This window comes from Electrona antarctica (genome assembly GCF_951216825.1).
Source record: "Electrona antarctica genome assembly, chromosome: 21".
Classification (NCBI taxonomy): domain Eukaryota; kingdom Metazoa; phylum Chordata; class Actinopteri; order Myctophiformes; family Myctophidae; genus Electrona; species Electrona antarctica.
In genome coordinates, this window is record NC_136802.1 from 42,048,532 (window position 1) to 42,076,293 (window position 27,762).

General features: G+C 41.8%; 2 long non-coding RNA genes across 2 annotated transcripts; both read left to right on the forward strand.

The window, feature by feature from the left end:
• Positions 1–356: 356 nt before the first annotated feature.
• LOC306914666 lies at positions 357–1,605 on the forward strand. The gene is made up of 3 exons (XR_013788731.1): positions 357–400; positions 536–728; positions 1,485–1,605. It is a non-coding gene; the product is annotated as an uncharacterized lncRNA (long non-coding RNA).
• Positions 1,606–4,191: 2,586 nt separating this feature from the next.
• On the forward strand, positions 4,192–5,590 carry LOC306913641. Its single transcript, XR_013788585.1, has 3 exons — positions 4,192–4,267; positions 4,693–4,737; positions 5,110–5,590. It is a non-coding gene; the product is annotated as an uncharacterized lncRNA (long non-coding RNA).
• The last annotated feature ends 22,172 nt before the right edge of the window (positions 5,591–27,762 follow it).

The window sequence follows — 27,762 nt, forward strand, 5'->3', positions numbered from 1 at the left end:
TGTCCCCATGAGCAAGTAACACATGTAGGAGCGACACACTATTCCTCCTACTTCCACAGCTGACCTACGTCACGCTGCCAAACCAAAGGATTCCTAGTGCAGCTACAAAATAAACTATCATCCGAGGTAACGTCCCTGTTAAAGCATTAGTAACATGTAATAATCTGTATTCTCCGATTCCCCACTGTCATTGCTCAGTGCAAACATTGCTCAAACTGTGAGCTTGTACATCTGCTGTCTTTGATTCATGTCCACCTATCTCTGCAGAATGTTGAAGGAGTCAGTGGAGGAGTACCTGGCCCTGCATGAAGTGCTGTACCAAGTGGATAAGATGTAGGCCAAACTGCTCAAAGATGAGGCCTTCCTGGAGGGACCAGACCACCTAATCTCTAGAGCAAAGGTCAGGAAATGATGTGTCTGCCTGTGTAGCTCTGTTAGTAAGATTGGATATACTGCTGTGGTTGGATACCACCTCCCCAGCCACTGCAGATATGCTACTGTAAGATTATAACAATATGTGTGAACATGTGTGCAGGTACTCTGACCACACCCAGCTGCAGACGCCAGTGGACGGTGCAGGAGGCCATCCAGGGCAAGCTGTCTGACCTGGACCAGTGGATCTCCCAGTACCAAACGGCCTTCTCCAGGCTCTCTGACCTGGACCAGTGGATCTCCCAGTACCAGACAGCCTTCTCTAGCCTGCAGGCCACAAAGCTGGCCATGCCTCGGTGAGATGCAGTGATACTGTGCTATCATATGTGCACTCCTTGCAAATTAACCCATTAAGACTTCAGCTCGATTCTACAAAATGTTTTCTAAATCATGACAGTTTTCTGAAAAACCTATGTTTCTATGTCAGTGGTCCTGAAACTATTTCATGTCAACGACCCCTAGAATTATATGTATTTGGCCACCGACCCCCATCTCAAAATATGTTGTTCCAGGGACCCCCCAGAAGCAAACATTTGAGTTAAAAACGTTTGCTCTGAAAGAATATATGTTCCAAATTTGCGCCACATTTTCACAAATTTTCAAAAACAGCAGATCAACAAGCTTGTAGCACAGCACCAAGTGCCTCGTTATGAGCTTGTAGATCTGCTATTTTTCAATAGCAGTTCCCGCCCAAAATTGGCTAAAGTATAACATAATGCTTAAAACACCAAAAGGGGTTTCCGTCCTGAATTGATTAACTATATCAACCTGGTATGGCACTCCTACTATGCTTGACACAGTAGGTGGATTGAACTATTGGTTCACAGGCCTTCGTCTGGCTGGCAGAATGTAGAACAGCAGCAATACTATTTATGATACTAAAACATCATCATTGTGAATATTGTTCATTGTGTAGGATACGCCACTAGCATATGGGACGCTTCTTTCAACACGATTTCACTGGCATTTTATTTTTGCTCTAATCCATGTACACCTGAACTATAATATCAACCATGCTTGTTAACATTGACGATTGTGTACCTCTCTTACAGATATCTTTGCACTGGAATTGTCTATCACTCCATTTCCAAAAGCTTCCTCATACCATAGCCCCTCACCGCTGCTGTCACGTAGTGAGTACGTTCATCAGAGAAAGTTGATACAACAGCCAGCAAGAGGATGGAACGGGGAACCTTCCAATTCCAAGACGGCCACTCCACCTCCTGAGTCACTTGGTAATTATGATATTGTAACACTTGGTGCAAATGGTCTCCCATAGTGAAGTACGTAGACAATGCTCACTTTCATGTGACCCAACAACATTAACAAATAGCCATTGAAAAACATGTCATAATCGTTGATGCAAAGTCATTTAGGACGAATGGATCAGCAATGGCTATAGAAAATGCTCAATTTTCAGTCGTCTGCTGTGTAACCCTTTAAAAGTTTTGAAATGTGACACATTTGGAATTACATAACTGCAGTGTATCCTGCAACCTACTCCGCATGACTTATTTAGTTATTCATTTGTTTTAAAGTGTGACTTTAATAAAGTGTAAGCTGAGCTTAGGTTGCTACCAACCGAATTTACTTTTAGACATGGTTCAAACAAAATTTTGCTGAGAGGGACCAAATGCTTAATTGTTGCTTATTTTTTTGGTCCGGATAGCGTTCCCCACAGGACATTGGAAACGTAACCAAATATGCAAATGAGACATGGTCGGGCCATGGATCTATTGACAGAATAGGCTATTCCTGTGGAAGATTATTTCACTGACAAACTACAACAGAAGGTTGTTTTGTTTTTGGATATTATCAAATATCTGTGAAGAAAAACAGTCACTTATAGGCTCATTAAAAAAAGGAAAAGGCATGCATTTCAGGCTACGGACAGAGGGAGTAACCACACACACACACACACACACACACACACACACACACACACACACACACACGAACCAGTCAGTCTAGCCACCCCTCTGCCGATTTTTTTTTCATGACGAAAAAAAGAGAAAAAAAACGTCAAATAAGGATTTCCATTTCCACATTAAATAATATATTTCATAATTGGAACATTAACATAGGAATAGATTCTGAAAAACAAAACAAAACATGGTAATACATCAAATACATACAAAATAATTGTCATCAAAAATCATATGTAAGGCCTGGGCCGTGGTTCAGTGGTCCAGGCACCTTGGCTGGTAATCCAGTCTGGCAGAGTGCCGCGGGCTCGACTCCCGAACCCGACGGCCTTCACTGCATGTCTTCCCCCCCATATCTCTCCCCATTTCCTGTGTTGTCCTGGCATTTTAGTCGGAATTGTCTGCAATTGAGTTGCATGGCGTTGGTCGACTTTGGTCGCAGTTTTGTGCGTCCGCCAGTGCCTGGTGAATTGCCAGGCGAAGTTTGTTTTTTGACCTTGGCGTCAGCTTGTCCATTTCATGGCCAATAAAATAAATAAAATGGTGCGTGTCGGGTTGCAGGTCCCGTCCATGCTGGTGCAGAACGTCACGCTCGAAGGCATTGGGCTGCTGTTCTGCCCCTGCACCCTGCCCAGACCCAGAGGCCGTCTGCTGCTGCTGACTGGATCCTATTCAACAAAGGTTCAACCATTTATTACATTGACCTGAAATTGATTTTGTATTGTATTACACAACCATCATCTGACTATAGTCACACACAGTTTAAATCAAATATTACATTGGGGTTGAGTTGTTTTTGTCTTGGCTTTGTACAAGTGTTTATGACTCTTACCACTTTCACCATGTGATGGCTGACCAACAGAGGCTGGTGGTCTGACCTGATGGATCCTGGTGGCAGGGTTCCAGTGCCTGTAGGTGTGACTGCCTGCTATGAAGTAAGATTTAATAGCATTATATAGAGCTTGTATTTTTTGGAAATCCCAATGAGTTGTCTAAAGATCTTACCATTTCCACTAGCCGATGGCAGCACAGACCTCTGCTCAACCACAGCAGAGGCCTGTGGTCCAGTCAGATGACCGGACTGGTCACCAGTCACATGACTGGACCACTGCTGGTTGGCCGACCCTGCAGAGGCCTGTGGGCCAGTCAGATGTCCAGCAGACTGCTGGTTGCCTCTGTCTCTGCCTCTCCCTCTCGCTGTTGCACAGCTGGTGGCAGTGTGGCTGGTGTGACTGACCTCTATGAAGTAAGTTTTAATCACAATATGATATAGACCTTGAATTGTTGGTTAAATTCTTAAATGGAAATGGCTTCATTTGGAATGTCTTACCACTTTCAGCAGCTGTGTACAGCATGGGCCGGTGACCTGCCTGGTACCCAGGTACCGTGGCCTGTCTGTGGCCTGCTGACCGACTGGACCCTTTCCTTCGTCCGGTACCTCGTCTTTTGGAACAGGCTGCTGTGACGTAAAGTTTAATCATAATATGATATTGTGCTAGAATAGTTTTTGTTGCATTTGTAAATGTCAATGACTGTCTTTTACACCTTACCACTTTCACCAGCTGGCGACTGCATAGACCCAGACCCGGGTCCAGCTGGGGACTGCATATACCCAGACCCGGGTCCAGCTGGGGACTGCATATACCCAGACCCGGGTCCAGGGGTTATGGGTCTGTGGTCTGCTGACCAGCTCGGCCCTGCTGATTGGCTGGTGCCAGCAGGTGTGCTGCGACTGGCAACTATGAAGAAGTTTAATCATATGATATTGAGCTTGATTTTCTTTTGTTGCATTTCTAAATGTCAATGTCTTGTCTGTACATCTTACCACGTTCAGCAGGCTGTGGACCTCGCTCCCTGGCTGGCACTGACAGGAGAGACTGGGACTGGCTGGGCTCGTCCTCGTCTATTAGGTAATGTTGCAAACATGTCAGTAGACCTTTCTATTGGATTTGTAAGCCCTAAAGCACAACTACATTTTGGATACATTGGTGGAATCCTTTTGGCGTTTGCTTGTGTGAAAAGTCTGCATTTGAGACCTCTTTCTGTACATGAGGAGATTATTCTGGATTCTTTAGCAACTTTAATCTAACTCTCAAATGTTTGGAGTTCCGTCGTGGCTATGTTACTACAAACCTAAAATTCTAGAAAAGTGTAATTTAGTTTGGATAACTATCACAACATGTTACCTGGTAGATTCAGGTACACCATGTCAATGGTGAACTCCGGGTCATCCTCCAAGGCTGCTGGTGGCGCCATGTCAGCTCCACGTTGAGTTGGCTCTGAAATTGTATGCTTCTGATTGGTCTAAAGTAAAGTTTCATGTCTTAACATTTAGAGCACCGAAGGAATAAGAAAGCTTCTGCCGGCTTCCTTCTATGAAGTAAGGTTCAAACATTTATTGAATTTGTTGTTCTTGTAAACATTTGTTCTGATTAATATGCATGTCTTACTTGTACCTCTTGCAACAGCAAAAATGTCCTGCCTGGAGCCATGGGAAATCTGAGTGGCATCTGTAAAGTAAGGGTTAACATGTTGAATACAGCTTTATGACTTGATGTTGAATTTGTAATTAGTTGTCTTATACATAATTATCTTACCACTGTCATCAATGCAGGGGTGGAGGACTCGGTGAAACTGCACACTTCTTTCTATGAAGTTAGATTCAAACATATATTGTGTACACCTGTATGGTTTGGATTGGTGTTGTGTTTGTAAACGGTTATGATTAACATGCATATATTACCTCTTTCAGCAGGAAACGCCGAGCTGGGCACCTGATATGGAGTTAGACTTCCGTCTATTAACAAATGGGAAAGAAAATGGAGGTTCAGAATTCCCAAGATTCAAAAGATAAACAAATACGTGAAATACAACACATTTCCAGAAATGTCATCATAGATAAGGTAAAATCAGCACTATTAAAAGTGTACAGATGCTTAGAACTAGAATCATCCTAGGATTCTCTCATGACTTTACAAAGGTCTTCTGGAAATGCAAGTTCACAACACATTGCATGTTAACGAAAGGTGTGCGACAAATTTGATAAACATCTTTGGAGACAATCTTTAAATTCTCCAGCTCAGAAAAGAAAAACCATGGTGGTAGGCTCTGGATGTTAGAGATGAGGGGATGCTAATCTTTTTGATAGAACTGTGTTCAGTCAAATTCACAACCACATGGTGAATGTCTGTGTAGAGCAACGGTGCCCAGACTTTTTTGATTTGACTTAAAAATGACCTGCTCAACAATATATACCCACCTCAAAATAATTATATATCTATATTATATATACTTCTATATATTAGAGAAGTTATACAGATTTATATTATATAAATATTATCCCCACATAACTGTAAATAATTTAGTTTTAACATTTTACATGAGGGGTTTCTGGAATAGCGATGCTGGCATTACATATAGACCAGGGGTGCCCAATAGATCACATGATATGCCCCTACAAAGTATAAAAAAAACTATTTTTGGCATCTGCCACTTGAATTAAGGGGACTTGATTGATTGACATCAAAAAGGGCCTGTCAGCTCAAACCCACTATTTTGTTTTCAAGAGTGTTGCTGTGCACAAACGTCAGTAGCATTACAGATGAAATACAACAAACCCTACCTATTCCATTTCTCCCCCTCTATTTCCAATTCCAAGTGTATTTATCTTATATGTAACGCCAGCTCTGCTATTCCATATTTAAACTATTTTCAGCAATGGTATAATATTTTTTTTTTTCGGCGGGTAGATCTTGTTGAGCTTGTCATTTTGAAAGTAGCTCACAAGTCAAAGTGTGGGCACCCCTGATATAGACAAACCTACTCCGAGTGGGAAGTAGTGGGGGGAGATGGAATTGGTATTGTATTATTATTATTTTGTATACAACTTTGTAATGCTACTGTTTGTGTGCAACAGCAACACTCTTGAAAACAGTATTGGAATGTGGGTTTGAACCTACTTATCTTTTTGATGTAAATCAATCAAGACACCTTCAAGTAGCAGATGCCAAAACATCTATTTTTCCATATTTAAATGATATACACAAACAGCCTTTGTGATCTGCTGGGAGATTGCGATCTACCTTTTGGGCAGCCCTGGTGTAGAGTGTTATTTTATTTATTTTTTGGCAGTGCATTTGGTGTGTTTTTGCACACACACAAATTAAGGGACCATTGAAAAACATGCAGATACTTTATCGTATGTACAAGTACAAATAATGTAGCAGGGGCTCTTCGGCACAAAGACTGAATAGAAAAGCAAAACACTGTAATCCGACACGCATTTATCTGTTCTTTTCCCAAATAAAAGTACATTTCAAAAAGGAAAAAAGGCTCTAAATATGTATTAAGTCTTGCATTTGTTAACACAGCGAACGCTAATCGCGTATCAATATGTTATCAATTAATCAAACGTCCGGTGCGAACCACGTATCCATACGTTCTAATCACTTTTTTATAGCATACTTTCATTCATCTTTTTACCCACCCGGACAATGAAGAACCATCCCCCTGTCATTGCTGCTTAGTCCCGCTCACGTGATCAGAAAAAAAAACAAAAAAAACAAAACCCCCTCCCCTCCTGAAAACAGGAGGGCGGGCCGCTTTACGTGTAGAAGCCAGTGTAAAATGGATGCGCCCATGCCGATCTAGTCGATGTGTGAAAATAATCAAATTTCACCTAACCTCGCCTCACCAGGCTTTCCACCTCGGACATTTCACCCAACACTATAATACTCGATTCCCCCCTCCCCTCCTGTTTCTCCAGGAGGAGGATCTTGCGAGATGGGGGCTCTCCTCTGTCTCTCGGAAAAAAACATGATGAACGGAACGCTGCCTAAACACATATGCACCGGATCGGCTGCGGCATTGCATAACGTCTGCAACACACATGGACAGATGCATGTTTCCTTCTTCATACTGTAGCGACCAAACGATCCCCGAGCCTACAATACTACGAACTAACCACAGTATCGAGGGGCCGCCACGACAACAGACAGTGTTCCGTTGGTGGATCACGTATCGCCATGCAGAGCCGTCATAATCGGAGATCGCTCGGACGTGTGATTGTAACGCTTTTTTATTCATTATAATTGTAGTGAAGACCGCAATGAACGCGTCGGGGACGTAATCGACCCGGGTGTAATGTATAACGAACTTTTCCGCGTCCTAAACCATGGTGTTGTGAACTTGTGATCTGTGGAAGTCATTTTTTCCTTGTCGACATCACAGCCGGGTGAAGCTTTTTTTTTCTCCATCGCCCCCAACCTGCATGCCCAGGCATGTTCCCCTATACTAGCTTGAAAAACAAAATCAGCTGATGATGACAACGCGTCTCACCGTTATACTATAGTTCTGAACCGAACGGTGGAATGGGACTTTTTATAGCCGTACGGATCAAGACTTTTGCTGCCCAATGTGCCCATGACCCCCCCCCCCCCAATGTTACTGCGATCAAAACAATGAAAGCAGTGAGATAGATTATGCGAGGCAATCATCATCATCATCATCCTCATCTAAAGAAAGCAGAGTTATGAAGATTTATTGTCAGACATTTCTTTAGTTCTCTACAGTTGCACCGCGCAACTGTAGAGAACAGTTGCACCGCTCACTTCACAGGGGTGTGATTTTTATTATTACAGTAGAAGTTTACAGACCAAACTGTAAATAAAAGGTTTACATGACTTTCTGTCTCAGTCCGTATATAGCGAGCTGTAGTGAATAAGTACAGAACAGTTGCAACGCTCACTTCACAGGGGTGTGATTTTTATTTTTACAGTAGAAGTTTACAGACCAAACTGTAAATAAAAGGTTTACATGACTTTCTGCCTCAGTCCGTATATAGCGAGCTGTATTGAATAAGCAGAGAACAGAATATGGGACAGAGTTGCACCTCTCACTTCACATGGGTGTGATTTTTATTATTACTACAGTAGAAGTTTTTTTCTTATGAAAGCAGAGAGTCTTCTGTTTCATACGGTATATAGTATTTATATGTCGCTATAGGCCTTATTTTGTGAATATTGAGGAGTTCACAAAGTCCATGTCTTCTCTGAAGTTATCTGGTGGGCACAAGCTGCATTCAATAACCAATTACTGTCTAACTGTAGATGGGATCAATGTATACTGTTTTCCTCGTAAAAGTACACATTCAGGGCTTTCATTCGGTGTATAGGATGTATAGGATATTTATTGGGTTCAATTTGATATCTGCCTGTCAATGTCTCTGACTTTAAACCATCCATAACTCTGCTCGCTGTTCAAGATAACCACTTCCAGGCAAATGCAGGTGTTGCAAAAAGGTCAATATCTCCAGAATGGAACATGGTAAAATCAAAATGTATTTTTTAAATTGAAGTGGACAAGTTCAGCTTTCTTTTGATGTATGCGTGTGATTCTCGCTATAAGAGAACATTTTGCTGTGGGCCCCCGAACAAGGCCTTTGTGCAATGTTAAACGGTAGCAACATCAAAATAGGCCTGCCGAGATCCTGTAGCAATCAAAGTGTTAACAGTCATGAGTAATATGCGTCTCACCACTGTCAGGGAAGAGGTGGCGGCTGTGACCTGCTGGGTGTTGCTGATGCTGAATTTCATCTGAGAAAAGTTCCAAACATATTTATTGTGTACAATGTAAGTCGCTCTGGATTAAGAGCGTCTGCTAAATGCCTAAATTGTAAATTCTAAATTGTACAAGGGTTGGTGTTGAATTTGGAAACAGTCATGAGTGATATGCATCTTACCACCGTCAGCAAAGAAGTGGCTGGGACCTGCTGCATAGTGCTGCTGCTGCTGCTGAGTTTCATCTGAGAAAGGTTCCAAACATATTTATTGTGTACAATTCTTTAAGAGTTGGTGTTGAATTTGGAAACAGTCACGAGTGCTGTGTATTATTATTTATTACCTGCATGTCCAGCATGGAAGAGCTCCTGGGAGTCCTGCCAGTCCTGGCTGTCGTGCTGCTGAGTGCTGTCTATAAAGGTTGAAAGATATATTGTAAAACTTTGGCCTGTTGTGTGCTGCCTCAAAACGGTCATAACAAATATTTATCTTACCAGTTGGAGGTGGGAAATTGGAGGTTGTTTCTCTCTCCGTGACGTGGGGCTCCACAAACGACATAATATCGAATAGTGGCCATACTGGGCCCTCCCTTCACTGCCACTTTTTGGGGCTCTTAATTCCCTCCTTATCCTGGTGTACTGGTTCCGGAGGCCTGTCCACCTATCAAAGCACCTTTGTGCTGAGTATGCAAGACACGGAAATTAAGCATATAGCACAAATCCAAAGGGACACCCAGGAAAGGTTTTTTGTCCATTTGATAGATATGTATTATAGGCCTATCAAAACGTTAAAGAATGATTCACTCAATCAACATGGTTTGTATTCTGTCCTATTCAAATTGTTGCCCAAGGCAATACACTGCAGAGGTCTGGGTTTACTCTACTCTACTCATCATACCTGATCCCTACAACAAGCATCTCTCCTTCATATTTTTTACATGATAAAATCAAGTAGGCTTATACCATTTCTTGATTCCAGTATAATCACAGTATGATACACGTATCGACAGGAATACAAGCAGAGTGGGCACCTCGATCATAAATAGGATATTTTGTCCAACATGTAGAAGTATTTGGAAAATGACCTTAAGTAATATACGTCCATGATTTGGACATATAGGGCCCTATTATGCGTGTCTTAAGTACCAGGTCTTATTCCTTAACTTAAGACCTGGAGGCGTGATCAATGCCATTTGGCTATTCTGAGTGGCCAAATGGCATTGACCACGCCTCCAGGTCTTAAGTTAAGGAATAAGACCTGGTACTTAAGACACGCATAATAGGGCCCATAGCCTCAATGCTGCATCATTACTATCTTACTTCCTTCAAGGTATTGTTTATTGGGAAAATTAATTTATATAGAGGATTTGTAGCAATTACGCCCGAACTTTACGCAGAGTAGACGCGTGACGCACGTGCCTGGTGGAGCCGCTATCATTGCGGCCTAGCTACATCAGGCTTTTCAGCGCGCACACACGAGCCCCGCATACGCGCACAGCACATTAACTGGATGCGTGGGGCACGTGTACGCGCGCGCGCTTTGAAAAGCCGTGTGTGGCTCGGCCGTATGAACTTGAATACGGTTTTAATTTCCTTCTGAATATATTTGAGACGACGAGCTAATTTGAGACCCGGTCTCTTTATTAGTGAGAGCCTATACGGGAGGCATGAAGATGTCCACAAAATACGTGAAGCCTATAGAATAATGATTTATATTTGGGTCAAAAAGTCAGATCAAATGAAGAATAAATCACAACATCGCATCTGTGCTCAGTTACACGCGTTCGGAAATAGCGCACTGAGCGCACGGTGCAATGCAAACTAATAGGCGAGTGCGCTCCCGGTGCGCATTTCCGAAGCACACATGTAGCAAAATGTTAGAATTACTAGACCTTATTGTCCAATGTTTAAGCATGTTCAAATCACTTTTTGATGTCCTTTTTTACATTTTGGAACAAATTGCCTATATTTAATAGAGGTGCACAGACCCTTCCTTGCATGGTGCCAACCTATGCTGTTACCCATCCCATGCCATCTTATCCTACGTTTGGCTAGATTCCGCCTACTTACCATCTTCGCCTATCTCACGGCCAATAGCCAGATATGTGGCCCATCTCATGTCCGACCTGGAGTGGTACGGATGCTGCTTATTATATAAAATTGGGTAGTTTGAAACAGAAAATATCAATCTTTCTTCAAAAGATGCCATGATGCTCTCTGCTAGTCTGCGTCCCTGGGGGGTTACTAGCCCACAATCAGTGCCAGATAGAATCGACAAATCTGGTACTAATTGTCGAACGAACTTAGTACCAGACTGGAGACAGCTGCGCGTAACTTGGAGACGCCAAGTTGCGTCCGGGCGCACGGCTGTCTCCACTTTATCAGTACCACCACAGTAGGTGCCAAGTCTGGCACTGATTCTGTGTGTATGTAGTAGCCTCCATGTACGCAGACTAGCAGAGAGCATGGCATCATTTGAGGAAAATTTATATTTTCTGTTGGAAACCACACCATTATTTTTAATAAAGTGCATCCATTTTACCACAACACGCTCAGACGACTTGCTGCATTTCAGGCTGTTAGCCATGACGCAGACGTCGATGGTAGGCTATAGGCGAAATATAGGATAAGATGATATGCGTCTCCAAGTTGGAGCCTCCAGGTTGCAGCGCCTGGGCGCACGGCTCTCCACTCTGCAGTCGGACATTCAGCGACTTTACATTTAAATGACTACGACTCTTTCATAATATCCAATGCGCACTGCCCATGCAAACTGAACACATGGGCCATGGCATTCATATTAACTTTGTTTGTTATATAACAACCGAATCATATAGAATGGTTTGAAGTAGGCCTAATTCATTTATAATGTCGCATCCTCTGTGTAAAGCACTGATGTCCTTTTATATCGTTGGTCCGTGGTCTGGCGGATAACTATTGATTATGGGTCGGGTGGAATAACAAACTGATGCGAGGGGGAACGAGAGATCCCAAACTTCACGGAGTCGATGTGACACCTGAATTATTTGATGGCTTGCATGCAAGCTCTTTTGATATGGATATGTGGATACTGTAGCCTACTGTTTCTGGGTTAGGAGTGAATGACAAAATGCATGCACCTTGAATTATAACGTTTGTTTTAATTTTCTGTTCGGCCACGACGGGAAGGGATTCTATTTTCCTGTTGAATTGCTTTCTGGACCAGACCAAACTACTTTTATTTACAATAAAATCCTTTTCGTTCCGAAAGTGCCTCTTTCCTCTTCCGTGACTGTGCACTGCAGTAAAAAAAATACAAGTGTGAAAAGACCGCCCAGTGTAGCGTAACAAACGGACCTTCTCTCCTATTGGTTGGCGGGTAAACCCAACCCTTTTTGTCTTGTCTGAAGTCCCACCCAGGTCTTTCAATGTTTGGCCTACAGCTCGCTTCATCCCTTGCCCTCCCCCCCATGTAACAAGTAAGACTTTGATAAGACGGCCGTCTTCCAGGTGTGAACGGCACCTAAGAGTCTCATGCTCTACCGACTGAGCTTACCAGGCACACATACTATTTACACAGCTGCATTATTTCACCAGAAGCATCTCTGGAAATCTAAGCATGCATGCAAAATTTCAATCAAATGTCAAGAGGTTCATGAAAGAAAAACTATTGTTGGCAATAAACAACATTACGAAACAGACGCTTTCACCAGATAAGCCACAGTACCTGCCTAAAAGCCTGATGTTAGAGATAGATGTTATTCTCTGATAAAGTAAATGAGTTATTAAAGTTCTAAACACATTATTTTCAACCTCCATGCTAGATTTTACATATGGAACAAGAAAAGTCTCCTTTGTGATTAGAACTGTAGCCAACAGCACAACCTAGTGGACACATTCAACCTGTAGAGAGCAGGCCATGACACATTTTCTGCACTTTGTAGCATTTTTGCGTATAGTTGAACTGGACCTCATCTACAGATTGAAATGATCAGAGTCTAATAGTTTAGTGCACACTTCCGTATCATCAAAAAGCAATTGGCTTCGCCCGATGTGGGGCTCGAACCCACGACCCTGAGATTAAGAGTCTCATGCTCTACCGACTGAGCTAACGAGGCACGAGTACCATGTTCACAGCTGCATTCTTTCACCGAATGTAAAGAGGTCTGTGAAAGAAAAACTATTGTGGGCAATACACAATAGTTAAGAACTTGCTTTCGGAGGTACTGCTGGGATTTGAACCCAAGGTCTCCTGTTTACAAGAGAGGCGCTTTCACCGCTAAGCCACAGTACCTGCCTACTACCATGATGTTATTGATGACCTGAGATTAAGAGTCTCATGCTCTACCGACTGAGTTTACGAGGCACACATACTATTTACACAGCTGCATTATTTCACCAGAAGCATCTCTGGAAATCTAAGCATGCATGCAAAATTTCAATCAAATGTCAAGAGGTTCATGAAAGAAAAACTATTGTGGGCAATTAACAACATTCCTAGCAAAGGAAGTTCCTTGCTAGGAACTTGGTTTCTGAGGTACTGCTGGGATTTGAACCCAGGGTCTCCTGTTTACGAAACAGGCGCTTTCACCAGCTAAGCCACAGTACCTGCCCAAAAGCCTGATGTTAGAGATAGAAGATGTTATTCTGTGATAAAGTAAATGAGTTATTAAAGTTCTAAACACATTAATATTTCAACCTGCATGCTATATTTTACATATGGAACAAGAAAAGTCTCCATTGTGATTAGAACTGTAGCCAACAGCACAAACTAGTGGACACATTCAACCTGTAGAGAGCAGGGCATGACACATTTTTTGCACTTTGTAGCATATTCGCGTATAGTTGAACTGGACCTCATCTACAGATCGAAATGATCAGAGTCCAATACTTTAGTGCACACTTCCGTATCATCAAATGTACCTGCCTACTAGCATGATGTTATTGATGACCTGAGATTAAGAGTCTCATGCTCTACCGACTGAGTTTACGAGGCACACATACTATTTACACAGCTGCATTATTTCACCAGAAGCATCTCTGGAAATCTAAGCATGCATGCAAAATTTAAATCAAATGTCAAGAGGTTCATGAAAGAAAAACTATTGTGGGCAATAAACAACATTCCTAGCAAAGGAAGTTCCTTGCTAGGAACTTGGTTTCTGAGGTACTGCTGGGATTTGAACCCAGGGTCTCCTGTTTACGAAACAGGCGCTTTCACCAGCTAAGCCACAGTACCTGCCCAAAAGCCTGATGTTAGAGATAGAAGATGTTATTCTGTGATAAAGTAAATGAGTTATTAAAGTTCTAAACACATTAATATTTCAACCTGCATGCTATATTTTACATATGGAACAAGAAAAGTCTCCATTGTGATTAGAACTGTAGCCAACAGCACAAACTAGTGGACACATTCAACCTGTAGAGAGCAGGGCATGACACATTTTTTGCACTTTGTAGCATATTCGCGTATAGTTGAACTGGACCTCATCTACAGATTTAAATGATCAGAGTCCAATACTTTAGTGCACACTTCCGTATCATCAAATGGCAATTGGCTTCGCCCAATGTGGGGCTCGAACCCACGACCCTGAGATTAAGAGTCTCATAATCTACCGACTGAGCTAACCAGGCACGAGTAACATGTTCACAGCTGCATTCTTTCACCGAATGTAAAGAGGTCTGTGAAAGAAAAACTATTGTGGGCAATACACAATAGTTAAGAACTTGCTTTCGGAGGTACTGCTGGGATTTGAACCCAGGGTCTTCTGTTTACAAGAGAGGCGCTTTCACCGCTAAGCCACAGTACCTGCCTACTAGCATGATGTTATTGATGACCTGAGATTAAGAGTCTCATGCTCTACCGACTGAGTTTACCAGGCACACATACTATTTACACAGCTGCATTATTTCACCAGAAGCATCTCTGGAAATCTAAGCATGCATGCAAAATTTCAATTAAATGTCAAGAGGTTCATGAAAGAAAAACTATTGTGGGCAATAAACAACATTGGTAGGAACTTGCTTTCTGAGGTACTGCTGGGATTTGAACCCAGGGTCTCCTGTTTACAAGACAGGCGCTTTCACCGCTAAGCCACAGTACCTGCCTACAAGCATGATGTTATTGATGACCTGAGATTAAGAGTCTCATGCTCTACCGACTGAGTTTACGAGGCACACATACTATTTACACAGCTGCATTATTTCACCAGAAGCATCTCTGGAAATCTAAGCATGCATGCAAAATTTAAATCAAATGTCAAGAGGTTCATGAAAGAAAAACTATTGTGGGCAATAAACAACATTACGAAACAGACACTTTCACCAGATAAGCCACAGTACCTGCCTAAAAGCCTGATGTTAGAGATAGATGCTATTCTCTGATAAAGTAAATGAGTTATTAAAGTTCTAAACACATTATTTTCAACCTCCATGCTAGATTTTACATATGGAACAAGAAAAGTCTCCTTTGTGATTAGAACTGTAGCCAACAGCACAACCTAGTGGACCCATTCAACCTGTAGAGAGCAGGCCATGACACATTTTCTGCACTTTGTAGCATTTTTGCGTATAGTTGAACTTGACCTCATCTACAGATTGAAATGATCAGAGTCTAATACTTTAGTGCACACTTCCGTATCATCAAATGGCAATTGGCTTCCCCCGATGTGGGTCTCGAACCCACGACCCTGAGATTAAGAGTCTCATGCTCTACCGACTGAGCTAACCAGGCACAAGTAACATGTTCACAGCTGCATTCTTTCACCGAATGTAAAGAGGTCTGTGAAAGAAAAACTATTGTGGGCAATACACAATAGTTAAGAACTTGCTTTCGGAGGTAGGCTACTGCTGGGATTTGAACCCAGGGTCTACTGTTTACAAGACAGGCGCTTTCACTGCTAAGCCACAGTACCTGCCTACTAGCATGATGTTATTGATGACCTGAGATTAAGAGTCTCATGCTCTACCGACTGAGTTTACCAGGCACACATACTATTTACACAGCTGCATTATTTCACCAGAAGCATCTCTGGAAATCTAAGCATGCATGCAAAATTTAAATCAAATGTCAAGAGGTTCATGAAAGAAAAAACTATTGTGGGCAATAAACAACATTACGAAACAGACACTTTCACCAGATAAGCCACAGTACCTGCCTAAAAGCCTGATGTTAGAGATAGATGCTATTCTCTGATAAAGTAAATGAGTTATTAAAGTTCTAAACACATTATTTTCAACCTCCATGCTAGATTTTACATATGGAACAAGAAAAGTCTCCTTTGTGATTAGAACTGTAGCCAACAGCACAACCTAGTGGACCCATTCAACCTGTAGAGAGCAGGCCATGACACATTTTCTGCACTTTGTAGCATTTTTGCATATAATTGAACTTGACCTCATCTACAGATTGAAATGATCAGAGTCTAATACTTTAGTGCACACTTCCGTATAATCAAATGGCAATTGGCTTCACCCGTTGTGGGGCTCGAACCCACGACCCTGAGATTAAGAGTCTCATGCTCTACCGACTGAGCTAACCAGGCACGAGCAACTTGTTCACAGCTGCATTTTTTCACCGAATGTAAAGAGGTCTGTGAAAGAAAAACTATTGTGGGCAATACACAATAGTTAAGAACTTGCTTTCGGAGGTACTGCTGGTATTTGAACCCAAGGTCTCCTGTTTACATGAGAGGCGCTTTCACCGCTAAGCCACAGTACCTGCCTACGAGCATGATGTTATTGATGACCTGAGATTAAGAGTCTCATGCTCTACCGACTGAGTTTACGAGGCACACATACTATTTACACATCTGCATTATTTCACCAGAAGCATCTCTGGAAATCTAAGCATGCATGCAAAATTTCAATCAAATGTCAAGAGGTTCATGAAAGAAAAACTATTGTGGGCAATTAACAACATTCCTAGCAAAGGAAGTTCCTTGCTAGGAACTTGGTTTCTGAGGTACTGCTGGGATTTGAACCCAGGGTCTCCTGTTTACGAAACAGGCGCTTTCACCAGCTAAGCCACAGTACGTGCCCAAAAGCCTGATGTTAGAGATAGAAGATGTTATTCTCTGATAAAGTAAATGAGTTATTAAAGTTCTAAACACATTAATATTTCAACCTGCATGCTATATTTTACATATGGAACAAGAAAAGTCTCCATTGTGATTAGAACTGTAGCCAACAGCACAACCTAGTGGACACATTCAACCTGTAGAGAGCAGGGCATGACACATTTTTTGCACTTTGTAGCATATTTGCGTATAGTTGAACTGGACCTCATCTACAGATTGAAATGATCAGAGTCTAATACTTTAGTGCACACTTCCGTATCATCAAATGGCAATTGGCTTCGCCCAATGTGGGGCTCGAACCCACGACCCTGAGATTAAGAGTTTCATGCTCTACCGACTGAGCTAACCAGGCACGAGTAACATGTTCACAGCTGCATTCTTTCACCGAATGTAAAGAGGTCTGTGAAAGAAAAACTATTGTGGGCAATACACAATAGTTAAGAACTTGCTTTCGGAGGTACTGCTGGGATTTGAACCCAGGGTCTCCTGTTTACAAGACAGGCGCTTTCACCGCTAAGCCACAGTACCTGCCTACTAGCATGATGTTATTGATGACCTGAGATTAAGAGTCTCATGCTCTACCGACTGAGTTTACGAGGCACACATACTATTTACACAGCTGCATTATTTCACCAGAAGCATCTCTGGAAATCTAAGCATGCATGCAAAATTTAAATCAAATGTCAAGAGGTTCATGAAAGAAAAACTATTGTGGGCAATAAACAACATTACGAAACAGACACTTTCACCAGATAAGCCACAGTACCTGCCAAAAAGCCTGATGTTAGATATAGAAGATGTTATTCTCTGATAAAGTAAATGAGTTATTAAAGTTCTAACCACATTCATATTTCAACCTGCATGCTATATTTTACATATGGAACAAGAAAAGTCTCCATTGTCATTAGAACTGTAGCCAACAGCACAACCTAGTGGACACATTCAACCTGTAGAGAGTAGGGTAAGACACATTTTTTGCACTTTGTAGCATATTTGCGTATAGTTGAACTGGACCTCATCTTCAGATTGAAATGATCAGAGTCTAATAGTTTAGTGCACACTTCCGTATTATCAAATGGAAATCGGCTTCGCCCGATGTGGGGCTCGAACACACGACCCTGAGATTAAGAGTCTCATGCTCTACCGACTGAGCTAACCAGGCAAGAGTACCATGTTCACAGCTGCATTATTTCACCGAATGTAAAGAGGTCTGTGAAAGAAAAACTATTGTGGGCAATACACAATAGTTAAGAACTTGCTTTTGGAGGTACTGCTGGGATTTGAACCCAGGGTCTTCTGTTTACAAGAGAGGCGCTTTCACCGCTAAGCCACAGTACCTGCCTACTAGCATGATGTTATTGATGACCTGAGATTAAGAGTCTCATGCTCTACCGACTGAGTTTACCAGGCACACATACTATTTACACAGCTGCATTATTTCACCAGAAGCATCTCTGGAAATCTAAGCATGCATGCAAAATTTCAATTAAATGTCAAGAGGTTCATGAAAGAAAAACTATTGTGGGCAATAAACAACATTACGAAACAGACACTTTCACCAGATAAGCCACAGTACCTGCCCAAAAGCCTGATGTTAGAGATAGAAGATGTTATTCTCTGATAAAGTAAATGAGTTATTAAAGTTCTAACCACATTCATATTTCAACCTGCATGCTATATTTTACATATGGAACAAGAAAAGTCTCCATTGTGATTAGAACTGTAGCCAACAGCACAACCTAGTGGACACATTCAACCTGTAGAGAGCAGGGCATGACACATTTTTTGCACTTTGTAGCATATTTGCGTATAGTTGAACTGGACCTCATCTACAGATTGAAATGATCAGAGTCTAATACTTTAGTGCACACTTCCGTATCATCAAATGGCAATTGGCTTCGCCCAATGTGGGGCTCGAACCCACGACCCTGAGATTAAGAGTTTCATGCTCTACCGACTGAGCTAACCAGGCACGAGTAACATGTTCACAGCTGCATTCTTTCACCGAATGTAAAGAGGTCTGTGAAAGAAAAACTATTGTGGGCAATACACAATAGTTAAGAACTTGCTTTCGGAGGTACTGCTGGGATTTGAACCCAGGGTCTCCTGTTTACAAGACAGGCGCTTTCACCGCTAAGCCACAGTACCTGCCTACTAGCATGATGTTATTGATGACCTGAGATTAAGAGTCTCATGCTCTACCGACTGAGTTTACGAGGCACACATACTATTTACACAGCTGCATTATTTCACCAGAAGCATCTCTGGAAATCTAAGCATGCATGCAAAATTTAAATCAAATGTCAAGAGGTTCATGAAAGAAAAACTATTGTGGGCAATAAACAACATTACGAAACAGACACTTTCACCAGATAAGCCACAGTACCTGCCCAAAAGCCTGATGTTAGAGATAGAAGATGTTATTCTCTGATAAAGTAAATGAGTTATTAAAGTTCTAACCACATTCATATTTCAACCTGCATGCTATATTTTACATATGGAACAAGAAAAGTCTCCATTGTCATTAGAACTGTAGCCAACAGCACAACCTAGTGGACACATTCAACCTGTAGAGAGTAGGGTAAGACACATTTTTTGCACTTTGTAGCATATTTGCGTATAGTTGAACTGGACCTCATCTTCAGATTGAAATGATCAGAGTCTAATAGTTTAGTGCACACTTCCGTATTATCAAATGGAAATCGGCTTCGCCCGATGTGGGGCTCGAACACACGACCCTGAGATTAAGAGTCTCATGCTCTACCGACTGAGCTAACCAGGCACGAGTACCATGTTCACAGCTGCATTATTTCACCGAATGTAAAGAGGTCTGTGAAAGAAAAACTATTGTGGGCAATACACAATAGTTAAGAACTTGCTTTTGGAGGTACTGCTGGGATTTGAACCCAGGGTCTTCTGTTTACAAGAGAGGCGCTTTCACCGCTAAGCCACAGTACCTGCCTACTAGCATGATGTTATTGATGACCTGAGATTAAGAGTCTCATGCTCTACCGACTGAGCTTACCAGGCACACATACTATTTACACAGCTGCATTATTTCACCAGAAGCATCTCTGGAAATCTAAGCATGCATGCAAAATTTCAATTAAATGTCAAGAGGTTCATGAAAGAAAAACTATTGTGGGCAATAAACAACATTGCTAGGAACTTGCTTTCTGAGGTACTGCTGGGATTTGAACCCAGGGTCTCCTGTTTACAAGACAGGCGCTTTCACCGCTAAGCCACAGTACCTGCCTACAAGCATGATGTTATTGATGACCTGAGATTAAGAGTCTCATGCTCTACCGACTGAGTTTACGAGGCACACATACTATTTACACAGCTGCATTATTTCACCAGAAGCATCTCTGGAAATCTAAGCATGCATGCAAAATTTAAATCAAATGTCAAGAGGTTCATGAAAGAAAAACTATTGTGGGCAATAAACAACATTACGAAACAGACACTTTCACCAGATAAGCCACAGTACCTGCCTAAAAGCCTGATGTTAGAGATAGATGCTATTCTCTGATAAAGTAAATGAGTTATTAAAGTTCTAAACACATTATTTTCAACCTCCATGCTAGATTTTACATATGGAACAAGAAAAGTCTCCTTTGTGATTAGAACTGTAGCCAACAGCACAACCTAGTGGACCCATTCAACCTGTAGAGAGCAGGCCATGACACATTTTCTGCACTTTGTAGCATTTTTGCGTATAGTTGAACTTGACCTCATCTACAGATTGAAATGATCAGAGTCTAATACTTTAGTGCACACTTCCGTATCATCAAATGGCAATTGGCTTCGCCCGATGTGGGTCTCGAACCCACGACCCTGAGATTAAGAGTCTCATGCTCTACCGACTGAGCTAACCAGGCACGAGTAACAGGTTCACAGCTGCATTCTTTCACCGAATGTAAAGAGGTCTGTGAAAGAAAAACTATTGTGGGCAATACACAATAGTTAAGAACTTGCTTTCGGAAGTAGGCTACTGCTGGGATTTGAACCCAGGGTCTACTGTTTACAAGACAGGCGCTTTCACCACTAAGCCACAGTACCTGCCCACTAGCATGATGTTATTGATGACCTGAGATTAAGAGTCTCATGCTCTACCGACTGAGTTTACCAGGCACACATACTATTTACACAGCTGCATTATTTCACCAGAAGCATCTCTGGAAATCTAAGCATGCATGAAAAATTTCAATTAAATGTCAAGAGGTTCATGAAAGAAAAACTATTGTGGGCAATAAACAACATTGCTAGGAACTTGGTTTCTGAGGTACTGCTGGGATTTGAACCCAGGGTCTCCTGTTTACGAAACAGGCGCTTTCACCAGCTAAGCCACAGTACCTGCCCAAAAGCCTGATGTTAGAGATAGAAGATGTTATTCTCTGATAAAGTAAATGAGTTATTAAAGTTCTAAACATTAATATTTCAACCTGCATGCTATATTTTACATATGGAACAAGAAAAGTCTCCATTGTGATTAGAACTGTAGCCAACAGCACAACCTAGTGGACACATTCAACCTGTAGAGAGCAGGGCATGACACATTTTTTGCACTTTGTAGCATATTTGCGTATAGTTGAACTGGACCTCATCTACAGATTGAAATGATCAGAGTCTAATACTTTAGTGCACACTTCCGTATCATCAAATGGCAATTGGCTTCGCCCAAGGTGGGGCTCGAACCCACGACCCTGAGATTAAGAGTTTCATGCTCTACCGACTGAGCTAACCAGGCACGAGTAACATGTTCACAGCTGCATTCTTTCACCGAATGTAAAGAGGTCTGTGAAAGAAAAACTATTGTGGGCAATACACAATAGTTAAGAACTTGCTTTCGGAGGTACTGCTGGGATTTGAACCCAGGGTCTCCTGTTTACAAGACAGGCGCTTTCACCGCTAAGCCACAGTACCTGCCTACTAGCATGATGTTATTGATGACCTGAGATTAAGAGTCTCATGCTCTACCGACTGAGTTTACGAGGCACACATACTATTTACACAGCTGCATTATTTCACCAGAAGCATCTCTGGAAATCCAAGCATGCATGCAAAATTGAAATCAAATGTCAAGAGGTTCATGAAAGAAAAACTATTGTGGGCAATAAACAACATTACGAAACAGACACTTTCACCAGATAAGCCACAGTACCTGCCCAAAAGCCTGATGTTAGAGATAGAAGATGTTATTCTCTGATAAAGTAAATGAGTTATTAAAGTTCTAACCACATTCATATTTCAACCTGCATGCTATATTTTACATATGGAACAAGAAAAGTCTCCATTGTCATTAGAACTGTAGCCAACAGCACAACCTAGTGGACACATTCAACCTGTAGAGAGTAGGGTAAGACACATCTTTTGCACTTTGTAGCATATTTGCGTATAGTTGAACTGGACCTCATCTTCAGATTGAAATGATCAGAGTCTAATAGTTTAGTGCACACTTCCGTATTATCAAATGGAAATCGGCTTCGCCCGATGTGGGGCTCGAACACACGACCCTGAGATTAAGAGTCTCATGCTCTACCGACTGAGCTAACCAGGCACGAGTACCATGTTCACAGCTGCATTCTTTCACCGAATGTAAAGAGGTCTGTGAAAGAAAAACTATTGTGGGCAATACACAATAGTTAAGAACTTGCTTTTGGAGGTACTGCTGGGATTTGAACCCAGGGTCTTCTGTTTACAAGAGAGGCGCTTTCACCGCTAAGCCACAGTACCTGCCTACTAGCATGATGTTATTGATGACCTGAGATTAAGAGTCTCATGCTCTACCGACTGAGCTTACCAGGCACACATACTATTTACACAGTTGCATTATTTCACCAGAAGCATCTCTGGAAATCTAAGCATGCATGCAAAATTTCAATTAAATGTCAAGAGGTTCATGAAAGAAAAACTATTGTGGGCAATAAACAACATTGCTAGGAAATTGCTTTTTGAGGTACTGCTGGGATTTGAACCCAGGGTCTCCTGTTTACAAGACAGGCGCTTTCACCGCTAAGCCACAGTACCTGCCTACAAACATGATGTTATTGATGACCTGAGATTAAGAGTCTCATGCTCTACCGACTGAGTTTACGAGGCACACATACTATTTACACAGCTGCATTATTTCACCAGAAGCATCTCTGGAAATCTAAGCATGCATGCAAAATTTAAATCAAATTTCAAGAGGTTCATGAAAGAAAAACTATTGTGGGCAATAAACAACATTACGAAACAGACACTTTCACCAGATAAGCCACAGTACCTGCCTAAAAGCCTGATGTTAGAGATAGATGCTATTCTCTGATAAAGTAAATGAGTTATTAAAGTTCTAAACACATTATTTTCAACCTCCATGCTAGATTTTACATATGGAACAAGAAAAGTCTCCTTTGTGATTAGAACTGTAGCCAACAGCACAACCTAGTGGACCCATTCAACCTGTAGAGAGCAGGCCATGACACATTTTCTGCACTTTGTAGCATTTTTGCGTATAGTTGAACTTGACCTCATCTACAGATTGAAATGATCAGAGTCTAATACTTTAGTGCACACTTCCGTATCATCAAATGGCAATTGGCTTCGCCCGATGTGGGTCTCGAACCCACGACCCTGAGATTAAGAGTCTCATGCTCTACCGACTGAGCTAACCAGGCACGAGTAACATGTTCACAGCTGCATTCTTTCACCGAATGTAAAGAGGTCTGTGAAAGAAAAACTATTGTGGGCAATACACAATAGTTAAGAACTTGCTTTCGGAGGTAGGCTACTGCTGGGATTTGAACCCAGGGTCTACTGTTTACAAGACAGGCGCTTTCACCGCTAAGCCACAGTACCTGCCTACTAGCATGATGTTATTGATGACCTGAGATTAAGAGTCTCATGCTCTACCGACTGAGCTTACCAGGCACACATACTATTTACACAGCTGCATTATTTCACCAGAAGCATCTCTGGAAATCTAAGCATGCATGAAAAATTTCAATTAAATGTCAAGAGGTTCATGAAAGAAAAACTATTGTGGGCAATAAACAACATTGCTAGGAACTTGCTTTCTGAGGTACTGCTGGGATTTGAACCCAGGGTCTCCTGTTTACGAAACAGGTGCTTTCACCAGCTAAGCCACAGTACCTGCCCAAAAGCCTGATGTTAGAGATAGAAGATGTTATTCTCTGATAAAGTAAATGAGTTATTAAAGTTCTAACCACATTCATATTTCAACCTGCATGGTATATTTTACATATGGAACAAGAAAAGTCTCCATTGTCATTAGAACTGTAGCCAACAGCCCAACCTAGTGGACACATTCAACATGTAGAGAGCAGGGTAAGACACATTTTTTGCACTTTGTAGCATATTTGCGTATAGTTGAACTGGACCTCATCTTCAGATTGAAATGATCAGAGTCTAATAGTTTAGTGCACACTTCCGTATCATCAAATGGAAATCGGCTTCGCCCGATGTGGGGCTCGAACCCACGACCCTGAGATTAAGAGTCTCATGCTCTACCGACTGAGCTAACCAGGCACGAGTACCATGTTCACAGCTGCATTCTTTCACCGAATGTAAAGAGGTCTGTGAAAGAAAAACTATTGTGGGCAATACACAATAGTTAAGAACTTGCTTTCGGAGGTACTGCTGCGATTTGAACCCAGGGTCTCCTGTTTACAAGAGAGGCGCTTTCACCGCTAAGCCACAGTACCTGCCTACTAGCATGATGTTATTGATGACCTGAGATTAAGAGTCTCATGCTCTACCGACTGAGTTTACGAGGCACACATACTATTTACACAGCTGCATTATTTCACCAGAAGCATCTCTGGAAATCAAAGCATGCATCCAAAATTTCAATCAAATGTCAAGAGGTTCATGAAAGAAAAACTATTGTGGGCAATTAACAACATTCCTAGCAAAGGAAGTTCCTTGCTAGGAACTTGGTTTCTGAGGTACTGCTGGGATTTGAACCCAGGGTCTCCTGTTTACGAAACAGGCGCTTTCACCAGCTAAGCCACAGTACCTGCCCAAAAGCCTGATGTTAGAGATAGAAGATGTTATTCTCTGATAAAGTAAATGAGTTATTAAAGTTCTAAACACATTAATATTTCAACCTGCATGCTATATTTTACATATGGAACAAGAAAAGTCTCCATTGTGATTAGAACTGTAGCCAACAGCACAACCTAGTGGACACATTCAACCTGTAGAGAGCAGGGCATGACACATTTTTTGCACTTTGTAGCATATTTGCGTATAGTTGAACTGGACCTCATCTACAGATTGAAATGATCAGAGTCTAATAGTTTAGTGCACACTTCCGTATCATCAAATGGCAATTGGCTTCGCCCGATGTGGGGCTCGAATCCACGACCCTGAGATTAAGAGTCTCATGCTCTACCGACTGAGCTAACCAGGCACGAGTACCATGTTCACAGCTGCATTCTTTCACCGAATGTAAAGAGGTCTGTGAAAGAAAAACTATTGTGGGCAATACACAGTTAAGAACTTGGTTTCAGAGGTACTGCTGGGATTTGAACCCAGGGTCTCCTGTTTACAAGAAAGGCGCTTTCACCACTAAGCCACAGTACCTGCCTACTAGCATGATGTTATTGATGACCTGAGATTAAGAGTCTCATGCTCTACCGACTGAGCTTACCAGGCACACATACTATTTACACAGCTGCATTATTACACCAGAAGCATCTCTGGAAATCTAAGCATGCATGCAAAATTTAAATCAAATGTCAAGAGGTTCATGAAAGAAAAACTATTGTGGGCAATAAACAAAATTGCTAGGAACTTGCTTTCTGAGGTGCTGCTGGGATTTGAACCCAGGGTCTCCTGTTTACGAAACAGGCGCTTTCACCAGCTAAGCCACAGTACCTGCCCAAAAGCCTGATGTAAGAGATAGAAGATGTTATTCTCTGATAAAGTAAATGAGTTAATAAAGTTCTAAACACATTAATATTTCAACCTGCATGCTATATTTTACATATGGAACAAGAAAAGTCTCCATTGTGATTAGAACTGTAGCCAACAGGACAACCTAGTGGACACATTCAACCTGTAGAGAGCAGGGCATGACACATTTTTGCACTTTGTAGCATATTTGCGTATAGTTGAACTGGACCTCATCTACAGATTGAAATGATCAGAGTCTAATACTTTAGTGCACACTTCCGTATCATCAAATGGCAATTGGCTTCGCCCAATGTGGGGCTCGAACCCACGACCCTGAGATTAAGAGTCTCATGCTGCATTCTTTCACCGAATGTAAAGAGGTCTGTGAAAGAAAAACTAAAACTATTGGGCGAAGCCAATTGCCATTTGATGATACGGAAGTACCTCCGAAAGACTCTTAATCTTTCGGAGGTACTGCTGGGATTTGAACCCAGGGTCTCCTGTTTACAAGACAGGCGCTTTCACCGCTAAGCCACAGTACCTGCCTACTAGCATGATGTTATTGATGACCTGAGATTAAGAGTCTCATGCTCTACCGACTGAGTTTACGAGGCACACATACTATTTACACAGCTGCATTATTTCACCAGAAGCATCTCTGGAAATCTAAGCATGCATGCAACATTTAAATCAAATGTCAAGAGGTTCATGAAAGAAAAACTATTGTGGGCAATAAACAACATTACGAAACAGACACTTTCACCAGATAAGCCACAGTACCTGCCCAAAAGCCTGATGTTAGAGATAGAAGATGTTATTCTCTGATAAAGTAAATGAGTTATTAAAGTTCTAACCACATTCATATTTCAACCTGCATGGTATATTTTACATATGGAACAAGAAAAGTCTCCATTGTCATTAGAACTGTAGCCAACAGCCCAACCTAGTGGACACATTCAACATGTAGAGAGCAGGGTAAGACACATTTTTTGCACTTTGTAGCATATTTGCATATAGTTGAACTGGACCTCATCTTCAGATTGAAATGATCAGAGTCTAATAGTTTAGTGCACACTTCCGTATCATCAAATGGAAATCGGCTTCGCCCGATGTGGGGCTCGAACCCACGACCCTGAGATTAAGAGTCTCATGCTCTACCGACTGAGCTAACCAGGCACGAGTACCATGTTCACAGCTGCATTCTTTCACCGAATGTAAAGAGGTCTGTGAAAGAAAAACTATTGTGGGCAATACACAATAGTTAAGAACTTGCTTCCGGAGGTACTGCTGCGATTTGAACCCAGGGTCTCCTGTTTACAAGAGAGGCGCTTTCACCGCTAAGCCACAGTACCTGCCTACTAGCATGATGTTATTGATGACCTGAGATTAAGAGTCTCATGCTCTACCGACTGAGTTTACGAGGCACACATACTATTTACACAGCTGCATTATTTCACCAGAAGCATCTCTGGAAATCTAAGCATGCATCCAAAATTTCAATCAAATGTCAAGAGGTTCATGAAAGAAAAACTATTGTGGGCAATTAACAACATTCCTAGCAAAGGAAGTTCCTTGCTAGGAACTTGGTTTCTGAGGTACTGCTGGGATTTGAACCCAGGGTCTCCTGTTTACGAAACAGGCGCTTTCACCAGCTAAGCCACAGTACCTGCCCAAAAGCCTGATGTTAGAGATAGAAGATGTTATTCTCTGATAAAGTAAATGAGTTATTAAAGTTCTAAACACATTAATATTTCAACCTGCATGCTATATTTTACATATGGAACAAGAAAAGTCTCCATTGTGATTAGAACTGTAGCCAACAGCACAACCTAGTGGACACATTCAACCTGTAGAGAGCAGGGCATGACACATTTTTTGCACTTTGTAGCAT